Source organism: Mesoplodon mirus, assembly GCF_964341445.2.
Source record: "Mesoplodon mirus genome assembly, chromosome: 15".
Classification (NCBI taxonomy): domain Eukaryota; kingdom Metazoa; phylum Chordata; class Mammalia; order Artiodactyla; family Ziphiidae; genus Mesoplodon; species Mesoplodon mirus.
In genome coordinates, this window is record NC_138991.1 from 74,628,255 (window position 1) to 74,647,579 (window position 19,325).

General features: G+C 40.5%; 1 protein-coding gene across 1 annotated transcript in view; it reads left to right on the top strand.

The window, feature by feature from the left end:
* Positions 1-19,325, top strand: part of PLCB4 (phospholipase C beta 4) — a 432,769-nt gene that overhangs the window by 294,897 nt on the left and 118,547 nt on the right. The window lies entirely within an intron of this gene.

Here is a 19,325-nt window from a genome sequence, read left to right on the forward strand (position 1 = left end):
TTGTCTCTCTCTGTCTGGCTTACTTCACTTTGTATGATAATCTCTAGGTTCATCCATGTTGCTGCAAATGGCATGATTTCATTCTTTTTATGGCTGAGTAGTATTCCATTGTATATATCTACCACATCTTCTTTATCAGTTCATCTGTTGATGGACATTTAGATTGTTTCTATGTCTTGGCTATTGTAAACAGTGCTGCTATGAGCATAGGGGTGCATGTGTCTTTTTGAATTCCAATATATCGTATTTTAACCCAATAGGTCATTTTAACATGAAATCAATATAAAATCAGTTAACATATTTTACATTCTTCTATTTATACAAAGCCTTCAAAATCTGATGTGTATTTTCAATTCAGATGGGCCACATTTCAGTGGCTGCATATGGCTAATGGCTACCCTGTTGGACAGTGCAGGTCTATGTGATTAAGATATCTACCCCCACCCCCGGCATCAGCTATTAAAGTATTGGGTTATAATCCATCATAATACTGTAAACAGCCTACTATTGCCCTGGCAAGTGAATCTCAAAGAGATTTTGGCCAAAGTAGAAAGTTTCAAATTTAAATCACTTTCCTGCAAGTCATTTGTCTTCAGGGTGGTTTTACCTGTGGATGGAGTGCCCATTATCTTTGCATAATATGTGTGAAGAGGCCTGAGCCTTTGCTCTACCATTGCAGAAACGGGGCTTTAGGGGATTGGGAAGGGGAGCACTTTATTTTCCCATTGATCCTGCAAGTAGAAGCTCAGTGCAGGGTCGAATGAGAAAGGTCATCATTAGAAATGTTGAAATTTAGAGCCTGAAGGGAATATATAGGTAAGATTATTTGATGAAACGGAGATGAGAAGATTTAACCCTGGGCCCAGAGCTAATGGGTACAGAATTGAGTTCTGCAGATTCCAAGACCATCTTTCTTTCACCCTCACTCACAAAGTGTGGTCCACATTCCAGCTACATAGGCCTCACCTGTGAGCTCCTTACACATCAGAGTCTTGGGTCCACCCAGACCTACTGATTCAGAATCTTCATTTCTAACAAGGCCCCCCAGTGACTCATATGTGCAGTAAAGTTTGAGAAGCTCCCAGCTGTGGCTTTGGGTCCAGGAATGGATGTTCCATGTGAAATGAGAGCCGTTGTTTCTGTCCTTGTGGTGGTTTGGTTGGTTGCATGCTGTTTTCCCAGATCACCTTGCTTTGGGGAAACAGATTTTGCCTTCAAGTTCTTTCATTATTGTGCTCGGATCAACACCTTGTTTGAATGGTTTCTTGAACCCTGCTGATCTAAACAAGCATCGTTTCTTAGAGTTCACACTTAAGTTATTTGCTACAGAGGTCTTTCTGGTTGCTATTTGCAATAACAACATTCAATCCCAGAAGTCCATGCTGACCACCCAGGAAGAAAAAACTTGTTAATCAGACAGAGATATTTAGCTGCCTGAAGTTTTGCAAAAACACAGTTCTGTAGACCAGTATGCCCTGGGTTTTGTCAATGCGTCATATTACAAGAAACAGTATGACTCCTATAAGCTTAAGAACCTGGCCTTGGGACCAGGTTGCCTGGGCTTAAATCCTTGCTCTTTCTCTTCCCAGCTGTGTGACTGAGACATGCAACTGGCCTCTCTGAGCGTCACCTTCTGCATCCGTAAAATAAGAACAATACCAAAATGCCTGCTCTTAGGATTGTTGTATAGATTACGAGTTGTTACATGGAAAGTGCTTAGTGCACGGCCTTTCTCATCCAAAGCCCTCAATGTGTGCCTGATATGCTGATCACAGGGTCCTAGAATTTTAGAGCTGGAGATGGAACTTAAGCAGAGCTTCCCACCACCTCATTTGTCAGATGTGGCAAATGAAGCCAAGCAGTTACACAACAGGCTAGGCCAGAGTCCAGCCTAAAGCTCAGGCCTTCTGATTTCCCGAGTGATACTGTCCACCCCACCCCATCCCTGAGCAAGTACAGTCCTGGGAAGGTGGCTCAGATCAGTAAGCCCATAATCTTCTTACTTTCCATGGTTTGATTGTTGTCAGGCTTGGTTCCTTTTGTTTAAAAGTCATGGTGTGAAACCTATACTCATGAGTATGTGGTATATATGTGTATGTTCCAGGTGGAAGTTTATACTTAAAGATTTGATTTGGGGTGTTTTTGCAGTAGCATTTCCACTGAATTTAAGATTAGCTGGCCAAACAAGTAGGACTATAAAATAATTCTGTACTGGATTTTTAATTCAAACTCAATACTATTTGACCCTGCTCTTATTAAATAAACTAAATGTTTCAGCTTCTGGGAACTATTAGTTACAATTTTATAATTCATTAATAGTGTAATATGTAAATATTAATCTCACTGTCCAAACTAGACAGCCCATGCTTATTAGAGCATGTCCTTTTGGTTAATTGATACTTGGAAGATATTGAACAAATTTTTCACTTATGTGTACACATGTGTGGATAATCTTGCCTACTTCCTGATTTCAAAACTTAACTGTCTGCATCCAGATCATAATATTATCACCTCCAGCATTGACATTTTCCCCATCACCACTGCCTTATTCCTATGCCTCTATATATGTTACTAGCCCTAACAGAACACACAAACCATCAAAGTGAGAGGATTTATACAAAATACAGATGTAATTACCACAGATCAAAATGATGGCAGAATTCATAAATTAGATCAAGTGAGAAATGTAAAGATTTCCCAGTGTGCCTGAAATGGTGTTTGGGACTCAGCCTGTGGCGTCACTTTCACCTGAGTACAGCTTAGGAGCCTAGAGTAGAATTATGGGACCATGGAATATGCTCTCTGTCCTCTTAGCTAGCAGTATTCTGGTCACTTTATCACAAAAGTCAGTTAACGCAAGTCATTTTTTTTTAAATATTTTTATTGGAGTATAGTTGCTTTACAATGTTGTTAGTCTCTACTGTACAGCAAATTGAATCAGCTATACGTACATCCCCTCTTTTTTGTATTTCCTTCCCATTTTGGTCACCACAGAGCATTGAGCAGAGTTCCCTGTGCTATACAGTAGGCTCTCATTAGTTATGTATTTTATATTTAGTACCAATAGTGTATGTATGCCAATCCCAATCTCCCAGTTCATTCCACCCCCGCTTCCCCCTTGGTATCCATACGTTTGTTCTCTACATCTGTGTCTCTATTTCAAGCAAGTCATCATTTTTAAAAATAACGCTTACAGACCTTAAACGCTTTATTTTAACTTGAAGTATATAAATGTGGTTCAATTGTTGACCCATCTTTTAACGTTAGGGCCGAGGTCTTTGCATTCAGTATGGGTCTGTAGGTGGGGGTTGATGTAGTTTTTCTTTTTAATTGAAATATGTATAGTTGATTTACAATGTTGTGTTAATTACTGCTGTACATCAAAGTGATTCAGTTATACATATATATACATTCTTTTTTTAATATTATTTTCCATTATGGTTTATCATAGGATATTGAATATAGTTCTCTGTGCTATACAGTAGGACCTTGTTGTTTATCCATTCTATACATAAAAGTGTCCATCTGCTAACCCCAAACTCCCACGCCACCCCTCCCCCAACCTCTTCCCCCTTGGCAACCACCAGTCTGTTCTCTATGTCCATGATTCTGTTTCTGTTTCTTCGATAGGTTCATTTGTGTCATATTTTAGATTCCACATATAAGTGATATCATATGGTATTTGTCTTTCTCTTTCTGACTTACTTCACTTAGTATAATAATCTCTACTTCCATCCATGTTGCTGCAAATGGCATTATTTTGTTCTTTTTTATGGCTGAGTAGTATTCCATTGTAGATATGTACCACAGGGGTTGATGTATTTTCTGCCTATACTTCACCCATAATGCATTGCCTGAAATAATCCAGTTTGGTTTCTTTAAAGTACAAGTGAGACTTTAAAGACACACATGGAGCAATCAAAATACAGAATCCTACAACTGCATGACTTCTTTCCCTAATCCTTTAGTTGTCTTATTTACATCGAGCTTGAGAAAAAAATTTTAGCAACTTGCCTTTAAAGAAATCTTCCCAAATATTCATTGAAAGAAACAACAACCCCCTTTCTTTCCACAAGCATATTTCACTGGTTCATGTAATTTTTATTACATACATAGACAGGTATGGAAACAAATGTAAGTAACTCATGGTAAGCGTGCAAAGCGAGATCAAAAAGATACAACATGTTGGAAAATAGCTTATTAACTGTAAGGGTTTGGCATTCCCTGGGTGGTCAGAGTGTTTTGCTTGTTTTATGCCATCTGACAAGTCTTGGTCTGACCAGTGAAATAGAAGTTTTAAGAGGGTTTCTAGTACAGAACTTGCTTAGGAGTATTTATTTGAGATTGTTGAGTCTGTTCTTAATTCCCAGGCTTTTATGATACTTACAGTCCAATGATTCTGAAAAATACACTTAACTAAACATTTAATCCAAGCAGATGGGCCAACCTTCAATTCATGTCCTCTCCATGGAGGACCAACTTTTACTCGTGGAATCTTTCCTGACTCTGAGAAAGCCATCTTGCTTTGTTTGTTCATCCACTTCCTAAAAGTGTTCTCTGGTATTTTTTCTTCTTATTTCAAGGAGGTGTTTTAAGAATCAATAAAATTTGACATGAAATCTGACTTTCTTACAGTTAAGCCTTCGAGTAAATACAAAATGTTTTCACAGCACCCAGGACAGTAAAATGATTGTGCTTTTTCTTTTTTCAATATAAGATGTCACCAGTATAAAAGACATCTTTGTAGCTCAGCTTGTCTTTTCTTCAATCACCCCCTCTGCTTAAAGAGTAAACAAGCTTGCCTTGCCACTCTACCTCTTTACAAGATTTGAGCTCAATTCTGTAGACCTTTCTTCCCTACGAAATAAATGTCTAACAGTATCTAAACCTCTTACCCACATCCTTCCAGTTGCTGAGTCTGCAAACACCCTCCTCCAGTGTCCTGATCGGTCCACTAACAAACACTCTTGTATCTAGGATCTAGCTGCTTCTACCACCAGCATCACTATAGCATTTTCCAGACCAATACCATTTCCCCCCCTAATTGGCATTTGTACCTTGGCCTTGCCCCTTGCAGTCTGTAGCTGAAGGGATGTTTCTGAAATGTAATTCAGGTCACATCACTTTGCTTCTTAGAACCCTGCAAGGCTCACAGGGCCCAACAAGAATCCCTTCTCACTTCACTTCCTCATGTTGCCTTCATCTCCCTCTTCCCTCCTTTGTATTTCCTTCCAGCCTCAGGGACTTTGCATGTGCTGTTTCTTTTGCCTGGAACATACTCTTTCCCCAGTTACATGCAGTGAATTCTCCCTCACATTTCTCAAATCTCTCCTGGAACATCACTTTAGCTTCCTGTATCATCTCCCCTCAGCACATCCTAACTCCTTATCTTGCTGTATTTATCTTCTTTGCACTTCCACTATTTTCATGCCATACATTAATTTACTGCCTTCCTCCCTGCCCATGAAGGCAACATTCTGCTCACTGCTGCATCCCCGACATCTAGAATATTCAGTGCCCAACATTTAGTAGATGCTCAATACATACTTGTTTTATTGAGGTCTTTATGTTGACTGAATCCATAAATCCTAACCTAGGTGATGAATAGGTATAACCCTCAAGTTTTTTACAGTTTAGCTCAAAGAAAAGCTAAGAGAATTATCTTTGGACGAGAAGCCCAAGAAAATGTGATTCAGTGATAGTCCAAAAGGTCTGGGATTCCATGGTGTTATTTTTAGAGTCACTTTTCAGGATGTAATGGGACTGTTGCTAAGAATCCATGACAAGCCTGGAGGTTGTAACCCTGGTGTCTTGGCGTTTTTCCAATTTAGATCATTATTTTCTGCTTCCCTAAATCCTTCTTGTCATTCCAGTTAGAAAATTCAGCTTTCATTTCCTCTCCTTAAAAACCTTCTGTTAAAAGAAATTGCTAACAAATTGCTGGCACTTTTCCCTCAAACCCAGTGTGCATTTGGGTAATAGGTGCGTCTGTTTGGTCACATAACTTAAAATATCTATGAAAAAGCAGCCGCATGAAGGAGATATTTCCCAATTTTTTCTAAACTGTGTGTAATACAACTTTTCCTCTGAATCCTACTCATCTCTCTGCCCACTGTTTTACCATAAACCCTACAAATAATACCAAATATTGTAACAAACTTCTTTAGTTAGAAAAGCAACTCAGTTTCTCTGATGTACTTTTTTCTCTCTTGGGATACAACTAGTTGGGGAGGGTTTTGTCCCTGGTGTGTTGAAAGCAGTTCAGATGTCTTTCATTAAGCTACAGCTGGCGCTACACAGCAAACTGCAAGCACAGTCACTGTACATCAGATTGAAAGGCAACCGTCATTAAAAATTTCCGCAAATAAGTCTGTTATTTTATACCAAGTTGAATTTTACTTTGCTTACAAAAATAAGCTGTTACTATGAAGTTCAAAATGCAAAGATTTGAATTTAAGTTCAGACAATTTCCAGACTGCTCATTATACTTTCTGCAGGTTGTAAATACTTGCCAAACTCCATAAATTATGCTTTGCAACCAAGTAAACAAATAAGCTCATGACCGGGTACTATAGAAATTAAATACAAAAATGTTATATGTTATTCTTGTAGACAAAAATGATAAGGTCAGGTAGTTTATTACAGGGGATAAAATCTTATTTTAGTCAATTGGGTTGAATGTCGCAGTCGCTCTGCTGAACTTGAATTATGTTGAGTAGAAGAATTTATGCAAAGGTTCTTGGAGAAGGGATTTATTCTTCATTTTGCTGGGGAAAAAAAAATTAAGTTCATGCTTAGTCAGTCCCTTCTACTGACTTTGCTAACACCCTGCAGAGCCCCGCTCCCCTCAACTAGTTCCTCTACCCCTAGTCAGGCACAGACCTACTCAGGGGATCAAACCAGAAGCCACACCTGGCACCTTCTTAAAAATGCAAATTCTTAGGCCTTATGCCAGCCTAACGAACCTGAAATTCTCAGCATGGAGCCCAGTTATCTGTTTTGTTTCTGTTTTTTGTTAATTGGAGTATAGTTGATTTACAATGTTATATTGGTTTCAGAGATACAGCATAGTGATTCAGTATTTTGATGGTAATAGTTTAACTAGCCTCCCAGGGGATTCTGATGCTGGTTGAAGTTTGAGTCCCATTGGTTTAACATACAAATGGACTTGGTCCAAAAATCATAATGATTTTGAACCCAGACAAGTTTTTATCAAATTGATTGACTGCAGCATGCAGGTAAATCTGTAGACCTATCGATCACTGGTTAGAATTCACTGAGAACACAGAAAGCACGATTAAAATGAATTTGTTTCTATGACTCTAGAAAAAAAGCTATTTCTTAAAATGCAGTTTTAAAAATGTCACTAGCTTTAAATTGCTTCTCCATTTACCACATAGCTCCAGTTTTTACTGCTAGCAAAAACTGTGAACAAAAACATTGTGAACATAATGTATGTGTAACATGGGACTACACGTGTTTGTATGTTTTCTAATCTTTGGGGTATAATTGAAAGATGAGACACATGAGGCGGTGGGTTGGACACCTTGCCTGAGATGAAACTCCTGCCTCTAGAAAAAAAGGTATTTCTTAAAATGCAGTTTTAATTGTATTTATATGCCAGTGATTCTTAAAGTGTGGTCCCCAGACCAGCAGCTCCAGCAGTACCTGGGAACTTAATCTGAGATGCAGATTCTCAGGTCCTGCCCCAGGCCTGTGGAATCAGTACCCCCTGTTTTAAATAGCCCTCCAGATAAAGGCTCAAGGTGAGAACTACTGCCCTGCAAAGAAGCTCCATGAGGAGCGATTATATCCTTCTTCTCTTGCAGAAGTCTTGAAGAACTTACATTAACTGCTCTGCTGCCCAGACTCACCAGAGCCGATGCCTGCTGAATGCTAAAGGAGCTAAATTGTAAATCTGAACTTTCTATCCAGAGTCCAAGCCCCAATATACTAATTGATTTAAGTTCTTCACCACACTGCCTCATGGTGTTTTGAGGCTCAAGTCTGGGATGGTGTGTGTATGTATGTGTGTTTTTCATGTTTCCAAGACTGAAAGTTGGCACGTTCTTGTTTTGTTTCTTCTTTAAACCTACCAGAATGCATGGGAAACGAATCAGTGAGGGGCAGTAAAAAGCCATCTTGGGCTTCCCTGGTGGCGCAGTGGTTGAGAGTCCGCCTGCCGATGCAGGGGACACGGGTTCGTGCCCCGGTCCGGTAAGATCCCACATGCCACGGAGCGGCTGGGCCCGTGAGCCATGGCCGCTGAGCCTGCGGGTCCGGAGCCTGTGCTCCGCAACGGGAGAGGCCACAACAGTGAGAGGTCCGCGTACCGCAAAAAAAAAAAAAAAAAAAAAAAAAAAAAAAAAATAGCCATCTTAAGGACAGAGCTGTGAATCAGAGCAGAGCAGATGCATGGGTGCGTATTTGTGAGCTTTAAATGTCCCCATCTCACCTAGGTGTTTTCTTCTTGCCAAATAAAGATAGTAGGGTTCATTTGTTTAATTGCTGGGTTGAACGTGGAGGCCATCAAACTCTGGTTCATCAGTGAATCTGTGGAATGGGTGACACTTGTCTCCTGGGGCCTCCCACGACCACCTGTCATCTCTCTTGCTCCCTCTTCCTTCCTCCTTCAGTTCTCATGCTGCTCTTGCCAGACCATTTGTCCCAGGATCCAGTACTTCAGTGTCTGACCCATGGTGGCACTCTTTGCACTCTGGAATTATTTCTTTATCTCTGTATTTCCAAAAACTGTAGTTCCCTTAGACCAGAAGTTGTGGACTCAGAGATGCCTGCAGGAGCCAGGGAGATGATGTGAATAATAAAAGGTGCCAGGAGACAGATAGGGATGGAGTGGAATTTAGTGAAGTGGGGTGTGCATATACCATCTGGGGGCACTTACTTCCTGCCAGTTTTCCAACCATCAGAGCATGGCCCTGAGGTTGCTAGATTGTTGGTGGTGGCCATCTGGGGGCACTTACTTCCTGCCAGTTTTCCAACCATCAGAGCATGGCCCCGTGGGAGGAGCAAAGTGAGAAAGAAGCGTTGAGTGAGGCATGGTGACCTTGTCCACAGCCACACTGAGCAGGCTGCAAAGTCGTCTTCAACATTTGCATGGCCCACGCATTTTTATACAGTTCTCCAGTGTTTTCTGAATGCAAAAGGAGTGTTGCTCACGGTAAGGCATGCACTCCCACCACATTCTGGTCAAAAGCACGGAAGAGCAAAAAGAAAAGAAGCCCCGTGTCCCCCTTTTCCCCTTCCTAAAACCCCCACCCCCTCTCTAATGTGTCTTTTTCATGTGCACACAGTTTTCTTTTATACTAAGTTGGGCTCATGCTGTTTATAGAGTTTAATATAGTACTGTATTCTATCATTAATAGTTTTTATCATGTGCATTTTCTTGGTCTTTAAAATGTTTTCTTGGGCTTCAATGCAAGTCCCCATGACCTTTCAGGTGGGCATTTTTGGTTGTTACCCACTCTTGCTTCTTTAGAAACCTCCCAGCCTCTTAGGTACTTCTTTCAGAATGCTGTGATCTTCACAGGGGACATGTTTTCACTTGTGAGGGTTTCATGAACTTGAAGCTTCTCTAAGCAGAGACTCCATGCTGGGCCCAGTCCACAGCTGCTTGCTTTGCCCTAATTGCAAGTGTTATCAAATGACTCCATCAAGGGAATGCAGAATGAGTTACTCTAATTGCACCAGAAGTTTGGATTTCACCTTTTGGCCCCTGGGACAGAAAAATGTCACTAGCTTTAAATTGCTTCTCCATTTACCACATAGCTCCAGTTTTTACTGCTAGCAAAAAAGGTCATTGTGAACATAATGTATGTGTAACATGGGACTACATGTGTTTGTATGTTTTCTAATCTTTGGGGTATAATTGAAGGATGGGACACATGAGGTGGTGGGTCAGACACCTTGCCTGAGATGAAACTCTTGCCTCTGAGCACTATGATCTGGAACAAATAATTTAATAATCGTAATCATAATAGTGCAGCCCATGGGCCAGATCCAGCCCTCGGCCTGATTTTGTGTGGCCAGTGAGCTAAGAATAGCTTTTAAGTTTTTAAAGGATTATTAGGACAAAACAAAACATAAAAACTGTGCAACAGAGAACTATATGTAACCCCCAAATCTTAAGGTATTTATTGCCTGGCCCTTTACAGAAAAATTTGCTGGCCCCTAATAATTATAATAAAAGCAGCAGCAGTGAAATTTTAATTTTATATTGAATGCCAGACACTGTTCAGAGTGCTTGGCCTGCATTATCTATCTCATTTAATTCTCACAACAATTCTGTGAGGTGGATTATTCTCATTTACAGAGAAAGAAATAGGTCCAGAGGGGTTGAGAAACTTGCCCAAGGTCACACAGCCAGTAGGTGGCCAGCTGGTGTCTTGAACCCAGGCATTGGGTCCACTGCAGATCCTGTGTTCTATCACACCCTCTGCTGCAGCTCACAAGTTGAGGAATAGCCTCTTCCACCAGTAACATTGTATGATTTTACTGTACTTTTCAGGTAAATGTTTAATGTCATTATTTCTGGAAGGTATAGTCATAGAGCAGCACTTCCAAAATTGGTGGCCCACAAAATGGATTCCTCAAAGAAGTCCACATATAAAGGGGGTTCTCTGGTCAAATGAGCATATGAAAGCCTTGTTTAGATGGGTTTCTTTACTATAGCACTCTCAGAAGCAGAATTATTCTCATACCAGTCTCAGCAAAGAGGGGGAATATTCAGCTATTTCCCAAGCATACATACATTCATTCATTCATTCATTCATTTATGCCTATTGAAGGGACACAAAATCTTTCAGAACTACTGCTTTACAGAAAAAAAGTCAGCAGTGATGTCATAGAGGCATTGTTCAGCCCAATATTTTTCCAGATGTATCGAAACAATGTAATCTAGACATTCATTTATTCATCTTTGCCATTAACATTCTTTTGATTGTCCGTGTTTTCCTGCTGCCATGTTTCTTCCTTCCCTCCCCCTTTTTGGGGGGCAAGAACAGGGGAAGGGTGGAATCTTTTCCATAAATGATAGGAAATTAGACAATGAAACTCAAACCCATTGATTTAGATTCTTTTTAGTACTTCTTATCTTGAAAGTCATGTTTAGTTTGTAGGATTACCTATAGATTTGATTTGCCTGAGCTGATAGGTGATGCTGCCTAGAAAAGGGCAGCCAGAGGCTCCTTGATTGATGATGCTTATCCCAGACCCTCAGCAGGTGGCTTTATCTGCATGTTAAGTTCTGCTTATTTTGGCATGGCTTAATTTGCCAGCATTGTCAACTGACACATGTCAGGAGGAAAGTGACCTCGGGGATCTTAAGTACAGGCATTAGCCAAAGAAACAACTTCATGAACACCTTTTAATTCACCAGCTGTTCACTCATCCCTTACCATCAGGATTTTGCAAATTTGACAGTTGAGACCAAAAATGCACTCTTACAAAACTGGTAGTTTCTGACCAGCATAAAATGATGCTCTTGGTTTTCTTAAAATCTTAAAATTCTTCTATTATTTTAGAGTTCTCTATATGGATGTCAAATAAGTGTTACATAAAATAAACCAAATATCTCATTTTCTTTTTGAATGATTTCTGGGGTTTGTAGGAATGGAGCTGCTCTGTGAACTTTGAGGCACTAAAGAACATCACTTATTGCTTACTGTATATTGTTTATGTAGAGTGAACACAAGGCATAAATGTATTCTGAATGTATATATGTATGTATGATTTCTTAGGCTTGATCTGTGAAATAAACTGATAACAGACAAATTAACAGGAGAAAAGCCATACAAATTAATTAAGTTTTCATTTTATGTGAACAGGGGCATCACAGAAAGAAGTGAATACCCAAAGGAGCAGTGAGATTTTAGAGTTTATATAGCATGTTAATAGCAGAAGGAGAGGGGGTGAAGGGTAGATGGTTTTTAAGGAAGGTAAATGGGCCCTTAGGAGAATAGACAGGAGGTATGATTGTCTTGTGACAATTTCTATTTGGGTGTGGTGCCAACTTTTCATTTTCCAGAAGAGGAGATTAGTGTTCCTTCTGGAGAGAGGATTTATGACAACTGAGTTCTGTTGGGAGGCTCTGCTTTTAGGCAGATAAGGAATTTCAGGAATTCAGATGCCTTCAGCTCAAAATAATTCTTACACCAAAGTGGCATATTTTGGTGTGTCATATCCTGATTCTCTTCAACAGTATATTTATTGGAGTATTTGGAATTAGATGTGGTTCTTTGGGACAAGATTCTGTAGGTCCAAAAGAACATTGTTACAAGGTATCAGGTTGTCACAGGTAGAGTGAGCCTTAGGCGATGCAAAAAATTCTCTTAGAAATGATAGTGAACAGAAACCCATTTGCAATGGGAATTTGACACTTCAGCTTCTGGGTAATGACCAAGAATAGCACAGTGTCCCCTCCTTGCTGTGACTATTTAGAGATTCTTTTTGACCTAGTGTTGTCAAGATAACCAGCCAGGCTGACAGACTGTTTTGACTATCTGTGAGTGACTAAACTAATTTTGACTAGGGAAGTTATAAATTTTATCCAGGCCCATCCAAATTGATCTTTCAAACACAGCCACCCATACCTATATATGGCAGCTAATTTCCTGCCCAAACACTGGTTCACTGTGCTGTGAAGGTGAGTTAAGAGTCAGGTGGCACTTAATGCTTAATGAATTCCCTTTATCGGCGACTTAGTATTCTTTGTGAGCAGAGAACAGCAGATGAAAAATGTATTTTCTGGAGGACACTCAGACTACGTCAAGGAAAAAAGGCCCCCATCGCTCCTGTTTTCTCCCCTAATTCTCTTTTAGATCTGAAAATTTCATGAGAACTATTATTGACTTCCTAAGGGCTTTGAGATCACTATTGGGTTGTCTGCCTATTGAATTTTTTTTTTTTTTTTTTTTTTTTTTACAAAACCCACATTGCTGTTTGGCCACCTACTTCAATAGTTTGCTACTGTGTGATTATCATAGGCTCATTAATTTAACCTTCCATCCTGGGTTTATCAACGGACTTTGTCTAGGACTGCAAGCATAGCTCCTTTATTATGCATGCAATTCTGTTCTGTCTCTGTTACCTTGCCCTCTTTCTCTGAGGCGGCAGTTAAGGTGACTTTCAGGTTTCTTTGCCTGATTTGTTCTCATTGTCACCACTGTCATTGCTTCCCTGTTGGCCTTCTGTCTCATGGCCATGAGGGCGTTTTCAATGTTGACATTGATCTCTTGCCAGGCTGACACTTAGTACATTTTACCTGTACTTCTTTCTCTCCTTATTAGGGCCAGGAGAAAGTAGCTGACATGAAAGAGAAAATTTGTTTTATTTTTTCTTTTTAACATGATATAGAAGTCAGTCTGTGATATATATATAAACAAACATCGGTAGATCTGCTACTTAATTTTAGAATGGCTTTAGCATCCCCTATGAGCACATTCAAAGGGTAAAATGTTAAATTTTGTCAAGTGCTGCCTAAATCACCAGCCTCTTCACTCTCCTGCTTCTATCCCTGGGGTTTTCTAATTCCTGAGCCAGGCTCTGCCTCAGTCCAGGGTTGAATACTACAGGGACCAAGACATTAAAGACAGGGGCACTTAGCCTCTAATCATTCCTGCCCACTGTGTTGGCTTCAGCCTTGAGGCTGAGGTCTGATCACTGACATTTGGTGCCCTGAGTCATGCTATGATCATGTACCCCATTTCTGGGAATCAGACCTCTCTCTTGTTTTTGTACCAAATTATCTAATAAATGTTCTCCCAAGAAGCCCAGACCCTTCAGACCAGGTCTGTCCTGATGTTGTGTTCACCTCTCTCAGAACCGGGGGTTGGGGTGCTGCTACTTCTGGCAGGTTTCTGTGGGGCCATCTACTGCTGCCTGATGAGATCCTGGAGGTTCACCCACTCCCAAGTTTCCAGTGTCTATGGAACATCCTTTAAGCCCACCTCCTTATGGTGGCTGGCATTGCTTTTATAATGCTCATAACTTTCTTTAAAATACTTTAGCATCTACAGTGATATATGTGTGTGAATTTTAATCCAAAATAGAAGAATGAGAATTTAAAATTTGAAGTGTCTCAATTGGTAGTACTCACTCTCAAGGTGGTTAGTTAGCATTTGAAAAGCTTGAATCCAAAGTGATGCCAAAAACGTGGCCTCTGTGCACAAGTGAATAATTGAATCTCTGAGACAGAGTTTTGGGTAAAGTAGAAAAGAATAGCTTTATTGCTTTGCCAGGCAAAGGGGGACACAGTGGGCTCATGACTCTCAAAACTGTATGTCTTCTCCTGGGAGGATTTAGTGAGGAGTTTTATAGCAGTGGTTCAAAGGTGGGGTTGCTGATAAGGATTAGGGTGTGTACAGGGCCTGCACTCCTTCAATCTGTCCTCAGGTGGTCACCTAATGAGCTTCTCTGGTTCATTTAATCTGGAATGAAGAATGCTAACATCTTCCATTTGTTGGGGGTTATGGTTCTGTAAAGAGCTCAAAGGCATTGTTATGCATATCCCTTGAAGGGGCGCCACAACCCTGCCCCAAGGCTGCACTATTGTTTCTTGGCTGCTCCTCCCTTGTCTCTGTATCCCCTCCCTTCCCTGTTTAGCAACTATGCAAATCTGCCCTTTAGAACTCAGTGGAGATCATGGAGGCTGGAATCTATTCCCTACAAACAAGAAACAGGGGAATTAGAAAGGCTTCTGTGCCCAGGAGCCCCACAGGGTCCTGCTCAGTTTCAAAAGTCCATAGGCCATTCATTATATATAAATTATACCTCAATAAAATTGATTAAAAACAAAACCAGACAAGTCTTTTCTCCAGTGGCCCCCTCTTTACCTCCTTCAAGGCTCTTTATCTCTGATTTTAGCACCAAATACTCTGATAGGTTAGAGTCACCTGGAGGACCTGTGAAAATTCAGATTGCTGCCCCACCCCCAGAGTGGCTAATTCTATAAGTTTTGAGTGGGACCTGAGAATTGGCATTTCTAATAAATGCTATTTCTGCTGATGGGGGACCACTTGATAAAAGCTAGCATAATGGAGAGTAGAACTATTTTTCCACTGATGGATTTCTTAGTGGTGTCAATTTCTACAATTTGTCTAGAAATAATGTACCAGCACTGCTACCCTTGTATGAACAGGGCACAAAACTCGAGCAATCCCAGATGCCTACTTGCTATCTCTTGGAAATTTGTAAGAAATGCAGAATCTCCAGCAGACACTAGACCTACTGAATCTGAATCTGTACATTAACAAAATCTGAAGTAGTCCAAACGCACATTAAAATTTGAAAATTACTGACCTGAGCCAAATTTAGTGCAGATGGTCTAGTTTAATGGTCCTCAGTCATAGGCTCACACTAGAATTATCTACATTGTCAAAAAAAGTAAATTGGTGGCCCAGCCACACTCAGATTGTTAATTAGAATCTCTGTGGTTGATGTTGAGGCTGCTGAAGTATTCCCTGGGGGAGTCTACTGTACAACAGCCTCTGGGAACTTCTAATCTAGTTTCTGCATGCCATCCACATAGCTTGTTTTCAACAATGTACCAGCTGGAAGTGTCCTCCCCTTGGCCTGCCCTCTAAGTTAAATGTTGACAATTTAATGCCAACTAATACCTTATCCTAACCAAAATGAAATGATATCATTTGCCTTAGTTACATAGACCCATAAGAGATACCTACAGTATCCTTACTTTAGAATCTGAGCCACTGCCTATATTCAGTGGCAGTCTAAAGCCCAAATACTGTCCTAAAACTCAGTTTCTCGTTTCATATAAAGATATCTTTATACATTGAATATTATTAATCTGGAGATTTGTGAAATGTTGCAACTTTACACCCTAAGACCCTGTGGAAGGAAATCTTCACTTGAAAAGCCTCATAGTTTACCCCAAGTACATGGAAATGAGTCTTATTGCCCTTCTTCAATGCCCTGTAGTCTTACAAGAATTCACAGTACAAAGGGATCAAAAGATGTATTTTGAATTATATCAATTCCTGGCTTATGTTGTTTGAGCAGATGAAAACTAATCACAGTTGACCCTTGAAGAATGCAGGAGTTAAGGGCGCTAATTCTCTCTACAATTGAAAAACATCCATGTATAATTTATAATTCGTCCTCCAAATCCATGTTTTCTCCATATTCACGGATCCTCAGTATCCACAATTCAACATCCGTGGATTCAGCCAACCACAGATCATGTAGTGTTGTCATATGTACTGTAGAAAAAATATCTACCTATAAGTTGACCTATGCAGTGCAAACCCATGTTGTTCAAGGGTTGACTGTAATTAGTAAAGCAATTAGGCACCTTGAGAATAACCAACTGAAATATACCCTGACTTTTTGTCTCCATTTACATAAACAAACAAACCCTGTATGGATCAAGGCTTATGAGTTACAGGTCCCACGAAGTTCCCATGTTGTAGGTATTTCAGATGGCCCATCCATTGATGATTTTCACAGCTCAGACAGGGGAAAGTTGAAAGTCACTACCTACAGCATCTCATCTCATCTTGTTTCTACCCTTTAACTTCCCCTAATCGTTCAGGTCAGAACTTCTATTCTAGTGAGTGCAGATTTGTTCAGCCCAGATTGGGAAGGCATTGACAAAACCAAATAGTGATTGGACTCTGTAAGGCCCTCACTAGAAGATTGGATATCCCAGCTGAGGGCACATGCAAAAACTTCAGTTCCCTTAGGAAACCATATCAGCTCTTCCTCAGTGGTCAGTGGGAAGAGGTGCTCAAGCTGGGAAGGCCCCCTCATAGCCCTGTGCTTCTCAGACTGGACCGTGCACACAACTCACATAGGGATCTTACCAAATGAAGGTTCTAACCCTGTGGGACTGGGGTGATCCTGAAGATGCTTCCTGGACATCTTGATGAAGTTAGCCACCCCTCCGAGTGGCCTGAGTCTAGAACAGAGTTTCTTAAAAGTGAGTTTGCAAAACAATCACTTGGAAAGCTCATTTCAACACAAGTTTCTGTTCCCCAGGGTCAGATTTCATAGATGGGGCCTGATGATTTGCATTGTAAAAGCTCCCAGGAGGGTCTGACTGCTGGTCACTGGACTACACCTTAGGTGGCAAGTCTCTAACTTCTGAGCCAACTTAGTTGAAGATGCCTCCACTGTCTCCACCGTAGCCTCCTCTTTGAAAAGAAACACCAGATGATTAGGGAGGTTGCTACTGAGTCTTCCCTTTAGAGAAAATTACACAGCAGATTTAGAGAGTGTCACTGAGTTTCTGTGATTTTTTGCTTTGACAGTATGCTACTTTGACTAAAAACTAAGAAGCATGCTTCTGAAACAAAATCTAGAGATAAGATTGAGTTGAAGGAACAACAACTCTGCTTGAAGTGGTGCTGACTGGAAAACAACAGAACTAGTTATTTTAGGAGGACAAATCTATGTGTATAGAAAAAGGCTAGAAGTACAGATAGCAAAGTGTTGTCAGCTCTCAATATCGGTAATGGAATATGGGGTGATGTTGACTATTTGCTTTATGCTTTTTTGCTTTACCTTTTTCTACACAGGGCATTTAAATATTGCTTTCATAACCTTAAAAATATTTCCAAATGTTTTTAAAGGAAAAAGCAAGATATGTGCTCTGTAAGTTCACATATTTTTCAGTTAAGCTTTGTTGTCTGTGTCTCTATACATTTGGGGAGTTTTTTGTTTGGTTTTTGGTTTTTGGTTTTTTTCTGTAGAGAACATTTTTTAATTTCATTTTTTAATTATTTTTATACAGTTTTTAAAGGTTACTTTCCATTTACAGTGATTGCAAAATATTGGCTGTATGCCCGTGTTGTACAACACATCCTTGATCCTATCTTACACACATTAGTTTGTACCTCCCACTCCCCCACCCCATATTGCCCCTCCCCCCTCCCCACTGGTAATCATTGGTTTGTTCTCTATGTCTGAGAGTCGGCTTCTTTTGTGTTATTCTATATGTTTGCTTTTTAACAGGAAAGGGATTATTTTGTCTATGAGAGTCCTAGTGTTTAAGGGTGAGGCCCAGCCCTTTACCTGGAAAGTGGACACCACCTGCATGATGAAAATCAGTTTAAGGAATCCCAGAGGAGAGGGTGAAAGTTCTGAGGAGAGAGTTAGGGGCAGCTCCCATTCCTCACTCCTTTCCCCTCGAACCATCCAGAACAAGCCCCCAAGAGTTCCTCAAAGGACATTTTCTTAGAAGGGCTGAAATAAGCTTTAAGTTAATTTAGACAGAATTGGAAAATATTGAAAAATGAGAGAACAATAACCATTATAGCCTCCTGGGAAGGTACAGAGACTGCCCATTTGGACACTGGAACCTAACTGATCCTGTGGGCTGGTTCCCCTGCATCCAGGCCACGTGTGCCCACTCAGGACAGCCGACCAGACGGAAGACACCCAGTGTAGTAGGAATGATATCCTGTGTCACCATGGAGCAGTGTGTGAGCTCAATGTGTGTTGGGGAATGATCTAGAAACACGCATCCTGGGGCTTGAAGACACACCTCGTGGGGCGTTATGTAGACTATTAACATATGTGCTTATATTCAGCAATTCAAAAAACAAAACCCTAAGTCAGTTTTTTTTTCTGATTTTGTTAATCTGGAAACAATCAAAGAAGTTGATATGTATTTAGCTCACTTCTGGCACAACTTTCCAACTAAATTCTAGGGTTCTACTGACACCTTCTGGCATTTCATCTATTTTATGTTAAAAACAAAACAAAATGCTTAACATATTTCCCACAGTCTTTTGGCCTTATTATGTCAGGTGTACATTAAGATAACAGACAGAAGGAAAGGTCTGATGGGAAAGAGACATTTGGACGAGCCCTGAATACAAATTTCCCAGACACAAAGGGCAGAGGCCGGCTGCTCAGTGACCTTGGACAAGGCTGTGGACCCCACTTTCAGCATCACCAAGAGGAGAAGCTTCAGGTCCCTCCCCATGCCCTTTAGGACTTGTGGGGATTCGGGGGCCTTTCTACTAACTAAAGCATAAGCCAAGTCACTGGTGTGATGACCTTAAAGGTCACACTCAAGGACTGTTCCATCACAATAAACAAACAAATTATTTTCCACATTGTATTTTCAAAAGATGGATGAATGTTGTTGAAGCCCCCTCAAAGCCTGATATCTCTGTAATTTATTTTAGAAACAACTAAATAAGAATGATCAGAAAGAACCAGCAAACAGTCTCAGAAATGATCCACTTTTTTGCCCCAGGAAACCATGGACTTCGTTTTGTGTTTTGGAACATGTAACAAGGCTTCACTGCTTCCCAGTTCATGCCAACCAAATTATTTGTGTT